The sequence below is a fragment of the Lutjanus erythropterus genome, chromosome 5 (assembly GCF_056507025.1).
Source record: "Lutjanus erythropterus isolate fLutEry1 chromosome 5, fLutEry1.hap2, whole genome shotgun sequence".
Classification (NCBI taxonomy): domain Eukaryota; kingdom Metazoa; phylum Chordata; class Actinopteri; order Lutjaniformes; family Lutjanidae; genus Lutjanus; species Lutjanus erythropterus.
In genome coordinates, this window is record NC_139321.1 from 37,400,001 (window position 1) to 37,414,861 (window position 14,861).

A 14,861-nucleotide genomic window follows, 5' to 3' on the forward strand; every position below is an offset into this window, starting at 1 on the left:
GATGCCATCAGTATTAGGTTATAACCCTACCACCATGTCATTAACATACCTGGACAGGTTTTCGGGTTATAACTTTTGAAGGGAAGGTGGTAGAGACTTGAAACCAAGCTCTGAACCCCCATTTGCGGACATTCCGGATCCAACGGTACCACCATCGTGTCTTTACGAGGTCAGGAAGTGGGTCAACCAGAACCTCCAGGACTCTGGTGCATACCTCAATGGGTTTTCGGGGGATAAATTTTGAAGGGATGGTGGTATAGACTTGAAACCAGGCTCTGCACCCGCATTTGCGGACATTCCAGATCCAACGGTACCAACATCGAGTCTCTACGAGGTCAGGAAGTGGGTCAATCAGAACCTCCAGGACTCGGGTGCATACCTCGATGGGTTTTCGGGGGATAACTTTTGAAGGGATGGTGGTATAGACTTGAAACCAGGCTCTGCACCCCCATAACTTTGTCTGCACACACACAGAAACACACACACACACGGAGACACTCACACACACACACAGAGACACACACACACACACACACACAGAGACACACACACACACACACACACAGACACACACACACACACACACACACACACACACACACACACACACACACAAGTAAACACATCAAAACGTTTGGTGGCTGTGATGTCATCAAAGGGAGTGTGATGACGTCACAGCCCTGTGCTTTGATCTAGCATGGGCTCTATGATGCCATCAGTATTAGGTTATAACCCTACCACCATGTCATTAACATACCTGGACAGGTTTTCGGGGTATAACTTTTGAAGGGAAGGTGGTAGAGACTTAAAACCAAGCTCTGCACCCCCATTTGTGGACATTCCGGATCCAACAGTACCAGCATCGTGTCTCTACAAGGTCAGGAAGTGGGTCAACCAGAACCTCGAGGACTCTGGTGCATACCTAGTCAAGGTATGCATACCTCTTACTTAATCCCTATAGGGTCAAGTTCACTACTCAGTCTTATTTGCTCTTTTTTGGTGTCTACCAACTTCTCAGAAAAATATATGTTTCCTTGGCAGCTAACTTTTAGATGCTAGACTGGAAGTTTTTGCCAAAAAAGCTGCATGCTTCTGCTGGGAATGAAAACACTGAGACTGAACCAGACAGTAAATCTGCCATAAAACCAAACCTATCAGATAAAAAAGGCTTAAAAACTTCATTGGGCTGCATTATTAGCTAATAATTCTCTGTGGGTTTGCCACAGGGAGATTTCTTTCACCTAATCATGATTCCCCAAACAACATTCAGCTCTATTTTAACCTCAAATGTTGCTGTTGTTGCAATTAAAGTCTTGTTAGGAAATACTTACCTGAGGGCCGTCATCCGTCCAATTCAGAGTGATTTTGTAAATTTGTGCCATTTCACCTTGAAATGTTTAACCTCATTACAATCCCATAATTTAAATCCACATAGCCATGACCATACCAACATGCCACCTATGCTGCAATTACTGAAATTACACTGGAATTAGGCTACCAGTAAGTGCCAGTGTTAACATACTGCAAGAGCAGAGGTTTTGGTGGCAGTTAACAACCTTTTTGGGTTTTTGGCTCCTCAGCACAGGTTATATAGGTATGAGCTATGAGCTGCAAGCAGTTTAACTAAAGAGAGACGCAATTATTTTCTCAACTTGATTTTAATACTTTTAGAGGTCAGTAACTCAGGAGGAAAACAAAACCAGAGAAAAAATCTGCTTAATTTTGTGTGGCACAAATAGGTTGTTGTTTTTCTTCTTCTTTCATGTCTCATTACCTTTGGACCTCTAAAGGTTGTTTGTGGTCCAAACCTCATTTGGGAACACCTTTCTCCTAATTGTTTTGGATTATTTCAATGAAAGCATTTTCAAAGTGCAAAGTAATGGAAGGCAGTCTGAATGGATTTAAAAATCCTTTATTTATTCATGGACACGCTCAACTAAGTCTTCATTGATGTCCAGATGAAGACTGTGTCGAAACATGTTGGTGGATCAATGCATTAATAAAGCATTTTTAAATGTGGGTTATTATCTGAGTGCCTTGGATCATTCCTACCATCCATTACTGCACACTTTTATCATCAGTAAGTTGAGGTGGCCAGGTATCATTTTTGATGACGATGAATTTTAGTTCCGAGGACAAGTGGCCGGGTGTCATGGTCAGCGACAGTGAACTTTGGCTCCGACAACAGGCAGTTGGGTGTCGTGGTTGGGAACAATTGAGTTTGACTCCAACAACAGGTGGCCGGGTGTCATTTTTGATGACAATGAATTTTGGCTATGAAGACAGGCGGCCGGGTGTCACGGTCGGCAACGATAAATTTAGTTTCCGATGACAGGTGGCCAGGTGTCGTGGTTGGCGTTGATAAATTTTGGCTCCCACGACAGGCGGCTGGGTGTCGTTTTTTATGGCAATTAATTTTGGCTCTGATGACAGGCGGCTGGGTGTCATGGTCAGCGGCAATGATTTTTGGCTCCAACAACAGGCAGTTGGTTATCATTTTTGATGACCATGAATTTTGGCTCTGATGACAGGTGGCTGGGTGTCATGATTGGCAACAATGAAATTTGGCGGACGACAGGGGGCCAAGTGTCGTGGTCGGTGATGATTAATTTTGGCTCTGACGACAGGCGGCTGGGTGTCGTGGTTTGCGACGATTAATTTTTGCTACGACGACAGGCGATCAGGTTTTGTTTTTGATGATGATGAACGTTGGCTCCAACACATTACCTTGTGTTGTGGTCGGCAATGATGAAGTTTTGGCTTCAACAACAGGTGACCGGATGTCATTTTTGATGACAATGAATTTTGGCTCTGACGACAGATGGCTGGGTGTCATTTGTGATGATGATGAATTTTGGCTCTGCTGACAGGCAGCTGGGTGTCATGGTCAGCAATTAACAATTTAGCCTTTGATGACAGGCAGCCAGTTACATTTTTGATGATGAATTGTCGTGACAAAAAGTCTCAGAAAATAGGCCAGTGTGGTCTGGACTCAATGCCACAACACCTTATTTGCTGGAAAAAAAAGTCCAAACCAACATCTAAGAAAGTATCACTGGAGAATAAACAAGTTCTGCCATACAAAGTTTATTGATCTTAATATAGTATAATATGATAATATTAGTTGTTATAGTATAGCATGATGTTTTAATTTGTCATAGTATAGTATGACATTATAATATGTCATAGTATAATATGATGCAATGTCATACCATAATATGATGTTATAATGTGTCATAGCATGGAGTGATGTTATAACATGTCATAGTATAGTATGACCTTACAATGTGTCATAGTATAGTATGATGGAATGTCATAGTATAGTATGACATTATACTATGTCATAGTATTGTGTGATGTTACAATGTGTCATTATATATCATGATGTTATAATGTGTCACAGTACAGTATGATATTATGTCCTATTATTGTATGATGTTATAATGTGTCAAAGTATAGTATGAGACTTTTAATGTGTCAAAGTATAGTATGACATTATAGTATCTTATAGCATGGAGTGATAATATGTTACAGTATAGTATGCATGTTATAATATGTCATAGTATAGTATGATGTAATGTCATACAATACAATGACGTTATAATGTGTCATAGCATGGAGTGATGTTATAATATGTCATAGTATAGAATGATGTTATGCCCTATCATAGTATGATGTTATAATGTGTAATAGTATAGTATGACTTTATAATTTGTCATATTATATGATGTTATGCCATAGTATAGTATGATATTATAAGGTGCCGTAGTATAGCATGGTGTTATAATGTGTCATAGTATAGTACGATGTTATAATGTGTCATAGTATAGTATGAGAGTTTTAATGTGTCATAGTATAGTATGACGTTATAACATGTTACAGTATAGTATAATGTAATGTCATACCATAGAATGACATTATAATGTCTCATTACATGGAGTGATGTTATAATATGTGATAGTATAGTATGACATTATAATATGTCATAGTATAGTATGATGTAATGTTATACCATAGTATGACGTTATAATGTCTCATAGCATGGAGTGATGTTATAATGTCACAGTTGATTATAACCTTATAATATGTCATAGTATAGTATGATGTAATGTCATAGTATAGTATGAGAGTTCTAATGTGTCATAGTATAGTACGATGATATAATGTGTCATGATATAGTACAGTATTATAAGGTGTCATAGTATAGCATGATGTTATAATGTGTCATAGTATAGTATGATGTTATAATATGTCATAGTATGATGTAATGTTATACCATAGTATGACGTTATAATGTCTCATAGCATGGAGTGATGTTATAATATGTTATAGTATAGTATGACATTTTAATGTGTCATGATATAGTATGGTATTATAAGGTGTCATAGTATAGCATGATGTTACAATGTGTCATAGTATAGTAGGATGTTATGTCATAATATAGTATGATATTATATGCTTTCATAGTATAGCATGATGTTATAATGATGTATTGTCATACCATAGTTTGACATTATAATGTCTCATAACACGGAGTGATGTTATAATATGCCATAGTATAGTATGACGTTATGATATAATGTGTCATAATATGGTATGATATTATAAGGTTTCATAGTATAGCAAAGTATAGTATGATGTTATGTGTCATAATATAGTATAAAAAAATTAATGTGTCATAGTGTCATAGTATGACAATATAATATGTCATAGTATACTACGATGCAATGTCATACCATAGGATGACATTATAATGCGTAGTATAGTATGATGTAATGTCATAGTATAGTATGATGTTTTAATGTGTCAAAGTATAGTATGATGTTATAATGTGTCATAGTATAGTATGATGTAATGTCATACCATAGTGTGATGTTATAATATGTCATAGTATAGTATAAAAGTGTAAATGTGTCATAGTATAGTATGGCATTATAATATGTCATAGTATAATATGATGTAATATCATAGTATAGTATGTTATGTGTCATAGTATAGCATTAGAGTTTTAATGTGTCATACTATAGTATGATGTAATGTCAGAGTATAGTATGACATTATATTATGTCATAGTATAGTGTGACATCATGATGTGTCATAGTATAATATGATGTTATGTCATAGTGTAGTATGATGCTATAATGTGTCATAGTATAGTATGATGTTTTAATGTGTCATAGTATAGTCTCAGACTTTTAATCTGTCATAGCATGGTATGATGTTATAATGTGTCATAGCCTGGAGTGATGTTATAATATGTCATAGTATAGTATAACCTTACAATGTGTCATAGTATAGTATAACTTTATAATGTGTCAGAGTATAGTATGATGTAATGTCATAGTATAGTATGATGTTATAATGTGTCATAGTATAGTATGACATTACAATATGTCATAGTATAGTATGATGTAATGTCATACCATAGTATGATGTTACAATGTGTCATAGTAGAGTATGTCAGAATGTGTCATAGTATGGTATAAAAGTTTTAATGTGTCATAGTATATAGCATGACATTATAATCTGTCATAGTATAGTATGATGTAAATGTCATACTGTAGTATTATGTTATAATGTGTCATAGTATAGTATGAAAGTTGTAATGTGTCATAGTATAGTATGACATTACATGACATTAAACTGTCATACATGGTTGGTTTTGACGTTGGCTGTCATGGGACCATTATTATTGTGTCATAAATGTAGTCCTTTTCATTAAGTGTAACTACATGGCCAAATGAGTTTATTTTCCCTCCTACAGTGATATAATTTGAACTTTTCATTAAGATGTCATTAAATGTAATTACACTATCAAATCAGTTTATAACAGTGTCATGACTGTTTTCCTTGAATTCAAATAAAGTGGAAAGATTTGAACCTTTCATTAAGATGTCATTAAATGTAATTACACCATCAAATCAGTTTATAACAATGTCATGACTTGTTTTCCTTGAATTCAAATAAAGTGGAAAGAGTTGAACCTTTCATTAAGATGTCATTAAATGTAATTACACCATTAAATCAGTTTATAACAGTGTCATGACTGTTTTCCTTGAATTCACATAAAGTGGAAAGATTTGAACCTTTCATTTAGATGTCATTAAATGCAATTACACCGTCAAATGATTCAAATACCTTAACAAAGCAATAGACAAGGCAAAAGATTGAAGTTTTTCCTTCATGTATTTGAACATCACACTTTAGAAAAACATTGCACCTTGCATTACTTCTCTTCAAACAGTGGGTTCCAACATATACTCAGTATGTATATTATGTACTATGGGGGGGAAATACCTTGCCAAAAACAGGATAACTTGTTTAACATAAAACAAGACCAATAGTCTGATAACGGCATGGCCATCATAGTTCTTTATGACATCATTGATTCTTTTGATCTTTTGAGGCCATCACTGATTCCTTTCAAAGTACTGTACCTACTAAGTTAAGAACATGGCTACAAAACCTGCAGGTCAGGTTCCTTCATGTATTTGAACACAAAAGCGTCGAGGTACTGAAAACCCAGGGTTAACCCTAAAGTTTTCTCGCTAAGCGCAAATCCCACTTCGTGATACAGGCCCCAGGATGCACAGAGTGAGATTTGATGTTTACTTGAGTTGATTTTTTACATCATGGATCAGTCTGCCCAAGACACCATTGTAATGATGTACACCTAACCAGTGGTGCCACTCTATCATCTTGAGATGAAGCTTCAGTGATTCAGGAGTACGATTACCTCTATGGCACCATACTTCCAGCTTGTAGTTCTGCCATGCAATATGCTGAGTATAAGCACCAGTCTCTCAGTCAACAAAGTTTTTTTTTATGGCAGACAGAATACTGAGCATATCCATACTGAGCAAGTTTCCCCTTGTAGGCGCGCCATTCATCAGTGAGGATGGATGTTCTGGGTCTGATATGGCATCGAATTTGGCCTATAAGTGTTTGCCTTGAGCGATCCCTTACAAGCCTCAAAATGGGTCTTCTGGAATTCCCGTCAACTTCCAGCATCCCAAACACCCATTGCCGTTCACGGCGCCAAGTGTTGCCACATCGGCCACGATGGTACTGAAAATAAATAAAGAAAAGCAATTAGAAACTTTAATAAGGTTTGGGCTGTATCACATTTTTAACATGTGTCCTTTCAACTTGCACTGCAGGATAAAGTATTAACCTGTCAGAGGTGTGCTGCATGATCTAAATATAGTGCAGATGCATACAAATATATAGCCTACCTTTCGTTTGTGGGCAAATCTGCTCTCATCAATAACAACAAATTGATGACGACCACCAATTCTCATTCCTCTTTTCCTCAGTCGCTTGAGTGCAGCAATGCACACCTTCAAATGTAGAAATAAAACATACGCAAGTTATAACAATGCCTTAGTATGGAAATTGATCAAGACCTGCTCTGTAGATCACAGATGTTACTGTTAAAGCTGAACTTTTAGCAAGAATTTATGAAATAACCAACTAAATGAATTAAATACTTTTTAGCAATTTTAACACTTTTTAACATGTTTTTACCATTTTTAAACACCTTATCAGTGAACAACTTATAAATTGTCTCTCATAACCATATGATGTATTTTAACCATGTCACAGTTTTTATAATGTCACAGATCATGAACTTACTGTTCTTTCAAACTTGTAACAGATCACTTATATTGTACTTTTAACTTGTCACATCTACTGTGGTGACTTATCAAGCATTTTTTTTACCTAATTAATTATACAAGTAGTTGGAGACTAGTATGTAATTTGACAACCTTTCTGAGTACTTTTGCCATTCTTGTCAATGTCATGGAGCTTGCTGCTATCCCATCAGTGATCATGTCAAGTTGCTTCAACTGCAAACCTTGTGCAAACCTGAAGAAAAGAAAAGAAAAGAAAAGGTAATTAAGAAACCTAATTGGCATGGCCTGCATAATATTCTGTCATTGAATCGGGCTGACATGAGACTAAAAATAAACTGTACTATGCAAAACAAAACTAGTTAGCTGCCTCACCTTTTTCATTCCAATACTATAATATGACATTAATGTACAGGCATTATTTTTCTACCACTGTTTTGGTACATCAAATGGTCCACTCTGTGCTCAGCAACATTTGGGTGCCTTTGGTGCAATGTCAGCCACAACAGAAAGAAAAAATAAACAAGCAAAACTGGAACAAAGGTGAAAAGTCCAGCAATACTTTTGAAAGTGGATTCTATGTATTGCAATGGTCAGGACAGTCCTTTAAAGGGAGATTACAAGGCAGAACTAAGTGCCACTGCTGTTCCAAACAGTAAAATGGAACCAGTAGTGCAATCCAATGCAGAGATATTTGATTACTGCATGTGTAGTGGGTCTAACTCTGTGTTGTGTTGTGTATGTAGAAATCAAGAATACACTTCAAAGGAATGTCTGAGCAGTTTCTCAACCGAGGGCAACAGCAACTGTAGTTGCGAAGAACAAAACATTCAGTGTGTCTCGCATGTGCTCTTTATACATGCTCTCCACGCAATTCAGGCTACCTTTCCTTTTATTTGTTGTTTAAAACACCTACATAAAATCTAAAGGCAACTTCTAGGTAACATATGACAACAACAAATGTCCTACATCAACTACACATCTATAAATCACAGTGCTAAATATTATATTTAAGAAACAAAAAAAATATATTTGTTTTCTTTAATATATGAATAGCCTACTGTACCTGTGCATGAACTCAAGCCATTTTGTCAAAGGGATGTGAGACTTGGTGAATATTGAGCCATTGCGTACAGACTGCGGGGAACTTTTATGATGCTTACAGATCCTGAGGAAAAAGAAGGCAAAATGCTGAAAAGTAGGCTATCACCAGTGTTGGGGCTCGTTACTCAAAAAAGTAATATATTACACATTAGACATTACTCTCAAAAATAGTAATGCCTTGCATTACTTGATTACTCCCTGGAGGAAGTAATTAGTTACATTACTAGTTAGATTTTTTCTACTTACTCTGTAAAATTGCATGAGAGGCATAAGATGGAAGGAGAACATACAAAGGAGTGTTCTTTGGGCTCCTTATTACAATTAAGCCAACAAGCCATTTCTTGAACCAACAATCGGTGACGGTCCCCCCCAGACGGTGACGGGTGTGTGTGTGTGTGTGTGTGTGGGAATGAACTCTGGTAACCTCCCATGCACTCGCTGATCGCTACAGTATGACATTATAATGTCTCATAGCATAGAGTGATGTTATAATATGTCATAGTATAGTATGAGCTTATAATGTGTCATAGTATGATATAATGTCATAGTATAGTATGAGGATGTATTATGTGTTATAGTACAGTGTGATGTTGTAATGTGTCATGTTATAAGATGTCATAGTATAGTATGATGTAATGTCATCATAGTATGACCTTATAATGTGTCATAGCATGGAGTGATGTTATGATATGTCATTGTGTAGTATGACCGTATAATGTGTGTTAGTATTTTACAATGTAATATCATAGTATAGTGTGACGTTAAAATGTGTCATAGTACATTATGTTATAATGTGTCATAGTACAGTATGTTGTATGAAATTGTATAGTATGATGTCATAATGTGTAATAATATAGTATGATGTTTTAACATGTCAGTATAGTATGATGATATGCCCTATTAGAGTATGATGTTATAATGTGTCATAGTATAGTAAGATATTATAAGGTGCCATAGTTTCGCATGATGTTACAATGTCTCATAGTATAATATGATATTATAATGTGACATAGTATAGTATTTGCGTTTTAATGTGTTATAGTATAGTATTATGTAATATCATACCATAGTATGCCGATTTAGTGTCTCATAACATCGAGTGATGTTATAATATGTCATAGTATAGTATTAGCTTATAATGTGTCGTATTTTGGTATGATGTAATGTAATAGTATAGCATGACGATATATCATGTGTCATAGCATAATGTGACATTATAATGTGTCATAGTATATTATGATTTTATAACACGTCATAGTATTGTATGATGTAATGTCATACCATAGCATGATGTTAAAATATGTAATAGTATAGTATGATGTTATAATGTGTCATAGTATAGTATGATGTTATAATGTTTCATAGTATAGTATGATGGAATGTCATAGTATATTATAACAATATGCCATAGTACAGTATGATTTTATAATGTGTCATATTATAACATGTTATGCCATAGTATAGTATGATGTTATAATGTGTCATGGTAGAGTTTGAGTTATAATATGACGTAGTATCGTATGATGTAATGTCATAGTATAGTGTAACATTATGCCATAGTATAGTATGATATTATAAGGTGCCATAATATAGCATGATGTTATAATGTGTCATAGTATAGTATGATGTTATCATATGTCATAGTATAGTATGAGACTTTAAACGTGTCATAGCATGGAGTGATGTTATAATATGTCATAGTATAGTATGACCTTATAATATGTCATAGTATAGTATTATGTAATGTCATAGTATAGTATGACATTATATTATGTCATAGTATAGTGTGATGTTATAGTATAATATGATGTTATAATGTGTCATAGTACAGTATGATGTTATATGTCATAGTATAGTATGATGTTATAATGTGTAATAATATAGTTTGACGTAATGTCATAGTGTAGTATAACACTATGGCATAGTATAGTATGATATTATAAGGTGCCATAGTATAGCATGATGTTACAGTGTCTCATAGTATAGTATATTATAATGTGTCGTAGTATAGTTTTTGAGTTTTAATGTGTCATAGTATAGTGTGACGTTATGACCTGTCATAGTATGATGTAATTTCATACCATAGTATGACGTTATAATGTGTCATAGCATGGACTGATCTTATAATATGTCATAGTATAGTATGTTATGTGTCACAGTATGATGTAATGTTGCAGTATAGTGTCACGATGTATTACATGTCATTGTATAGTGTGACATTATTTGTCATAGTATATAGTATGATGTTATGCCCTATTATAGTATGTTGTAATCTGTTACAGTATAGTATGACTTTTTAATACGTCCTATTATAATATGATGTTATGCCATAGTATAGCATGATATTATAAGGTGCCATAATATAGCATGATGTTATAATGTGTCATAGTATAGTATGATGTTATCATATGTCATATTATAGTATGAGACTTTAAACGTGTCATAGCATGGAATGATGTTATAATATGTGATAGTATAGTATGACCTTATAATATGTCATAGTATAGTATTATGTAATGTCATAGTATAGTATGACATTATATTATGTCATAGTATAGTGTGATGTTATAGTATAATATGATGTTATAATGTGTCATAGTACAGTATGATGTTATATGTCATAGTATAGTATGATGTTATAATGTGTAATAATATAGTTTGACGTAATGTCATAGTGTAGTATAACACTATGGCATAGTATAGTATGATATTATAAGGTGCCATAGTATAGCATGATGTTACAGTGACTCATAGTATAGTATATTATAATGTGTCATTGTATAGTTTTTGAGTTTTAATGTGTCATAGTATAGTGTGACGTTATGACCTGTTATAGTATGATGTAATTTCATACCATAGTATGACGTTATAATGTGTCATAGCATGGACTGATCTTATAATATGTCATAGTATAGTATGTTATGTGTCACAGTATGATGTAATGTTGCAGTATAGTGTCACGATGTATTACATGTCATTGTATAGTGTGACATTATTTGTCATAGTATAGTATGATGTTATGCCCTATTATAGTATGTTGTAATCTGTTACAGTATAGTATGACTTTTTAATATGTCCTATTATTATATGATGTTATGCCATAGTATAGCATGATATTATAAGGTGCCATAATATAGCATGATGTTATAATGTGTGATAGTATAGTATGATGTTATCATGTGTCATAGTATAGTATGATGTTATCATATGTCATACTATAGTATGAGACTTTAAACGTGTCATAGCATGGAGTGATGTTATAATATGTCGTAGTATAGTATGACCTTATAATATGTCATAGTATAGTATTATGTAATGTCATAGTATAGTATGACATTATATTATGTCATAGTATAGTGTGATGTTATAGTATAATATGATGTTATAATGTGTCATAGTACAGTATGATGTTATATGTCATAGTATAGTATGATGTTATAATGTGTAATAATATAGTTTGACGTAATGTCATAGTATAGCATGATATTATAAGGTGCCATAATATAGCATGATGTTATCATGTGTCATAGTATAGTATGATGTTATCATATGTCATAGTATAGTATGAGACTTTAAACGTGTCATAGCATGGAATGATGTTATAATATGTCATAGTATAGTATGACCTTATAATATGTCATAGTATAGTATTATGTAATGTCATAGTATAGTATGACATTATATTATGTCATAGTATAGTGTGATGTTATAGTATAATATGATGTTATAATGTGTCATAGTACAGTATGATGTTATATGTCATAGTATAGTATGAGTTATAATGTGTAATAATATAGTTTGACGTAATGTCATAGTGTAGTATAACACTATGGCATAGTATAGTATGATATTATAAGGTGCCATAGTATAGCATGATGTTACAGTGTCTCATAGTATAGTATATTATAATGTGTCGTAGTATAGTTTTTGAGTTTTAATGTGTCATAGTATAGTGTGACGTTATGACCTGTTATAGTATGATGTAATTTCATACCATAGTATGACGTTATAATGTGTCACAGCATGGACTGATCTTATAATATGTCATAGTATAGTATGTTATGTGTCACAGTATGATGTAATGTTGCAGTATAGTGTCACGATGTATTACATGTCATTGTATAGTGTCACATTATTTGTCATAGTATAGTATGATGTTATGCCCTATTATAGTATGTTGTAATCTGTTACAGTATAGTATGACTTTTTAATACGTCCTATTATAATATGATGTTATGCCATAGTATAGCATGATATTATAAGGTGCCATAATATAGCATGATGTTATAATGTGTCATAGTATAGTATGATGTTATCATGTGTCATAGTATAGTATGAGACTTTAAACGTGTCATAGCATGGAGTGATGTTATAATATGTCATAGTATAGTATGACCTTATAATATGTCATAGTATAGTATTATGTAATGTCATAGTATAGTATGACATTATATTATGTCATAGTATAGTGTGATGTTATAGTATAATATGATGTTATAATGTGTCATAGTACAGTATGATGTTATATGTCATAGTATAGTATGATGTTATAATGTATAATAATATAGTTTGACGTAATGTCATAGTGTAGTATAACATTATGGCATAGTATAGTATGATATTATAAGGTGCCATAGTATAGCATGATGTTACAGTGTCTCATAGTATAGTATATTATAATGTGTCATAGTATAGTATGATGATATCATGTGTCATAATATAGTATGAGACTTTAAACGTGTCATAGCATGGAATGATGTTATAATATGTCATAGTATAGTATGACCTTATAATATGTCATAGTATAGTATTATGTAATGTCATAGTATAGTATGACATTATATTATGTCATAGTATAGTGTGATGTTATAGTATAATATGATGTTATAATGCGTCATAGTACAGTATGATGTTATATGTTATAGTATAGTATGATGTTATAATGTGTAATAATATAGTTTGACGTAATGTCATAGTGTAGTATAACACTATGGCATAGTATAGTATGATATTATAAGGTGCCATAGTATAGCATGATGTTACAGTGACTCATAGTATAGTATATTATAATGTGTCATTGTATAGTTTTTGAGTTTTAATGTGTCATAGTATAGTGTGACGTTATGACCTGTTATAGTATGATGTAATTTCATACCATAGTATGACGTTATAATGTGTCATAGCATGGACTGATCTTATAATATGTCATAGTATAGTATGTTATGTGTCACAGTATGATGTAATGTTGCAGTATAGTGTCACGATGTATTACATGTCATTGTATAGTGTGACATTATTTGTCATAGTATATAGTATGATGTTATGCCCTATTATAGTATGTTGTAATCTGTTACAGTATAGTATGACTTTTTAATACGTCCTATTATAATATGATGTTATGCCATAGTATAGCATGATATTATAAGGTGCCATAATATAGCATGATGTTATAATGTGTCATAGTATAGTATGATGTTATCATATGTCATAGTATAGTATGAGACTTTAAACGTGTCATAGCATGGAATGATGTTATAATATGTCATAGTATAGTATGACCTTATAATATGTCATAGTATAGTATTATGTAATGTCATAGTATAGTATGACATTATATTATGTCATAGTATAGTGTGATGTTATAGTATAATATGATGTTATAATGTGTCATAGTACAGTATGATGTTATATGTCATAGTATAGTATGATGTTATAATGTGTAATAATATAGTTTGACGTAATGTCATAGTGTAGTATAACACTATGGCATAGTATAGTATGATATTATAAGGTGCCATAGTATAGCATGATGTTACAGTGTCTCATAGTATAGTATATTATAATGTGTCGTAGTATAGTTTTTGAGTTTTAATGTGTCATAGTATAGTGTGACGTTATGACCTGTTATAGTATGATGTAATTTCATACCATAGTATGACGTTATAATGTGTCACAGCATGGACTGATCTTATAATATGTCATAGTATAGTATGTTATGTGTCACAGTATGATGTAATGTTGCAGTATAGTGTCACGATGTATTACATGTCATTGTATAGTGTGACATTATTTGTCATAGTATAGTATGATGTTATGCCCTATTATAGTATGTTGTAATCTGTT

General features: G+C 33.1%; 1 pseudogene; it reads right to left on the reverse strand.

The window, feature by feature from the left end:
• Window positions 1-6,608: 6,608 nt before the first annotated feature.
• Window positions 6,609-8,768, reverse strand: LOC146327252 (uncharacterized; annotated as a pseudogene).
• Between the last annotated feature and the right edge of the window lie 6,093 nt (window positions 8,769-14,861).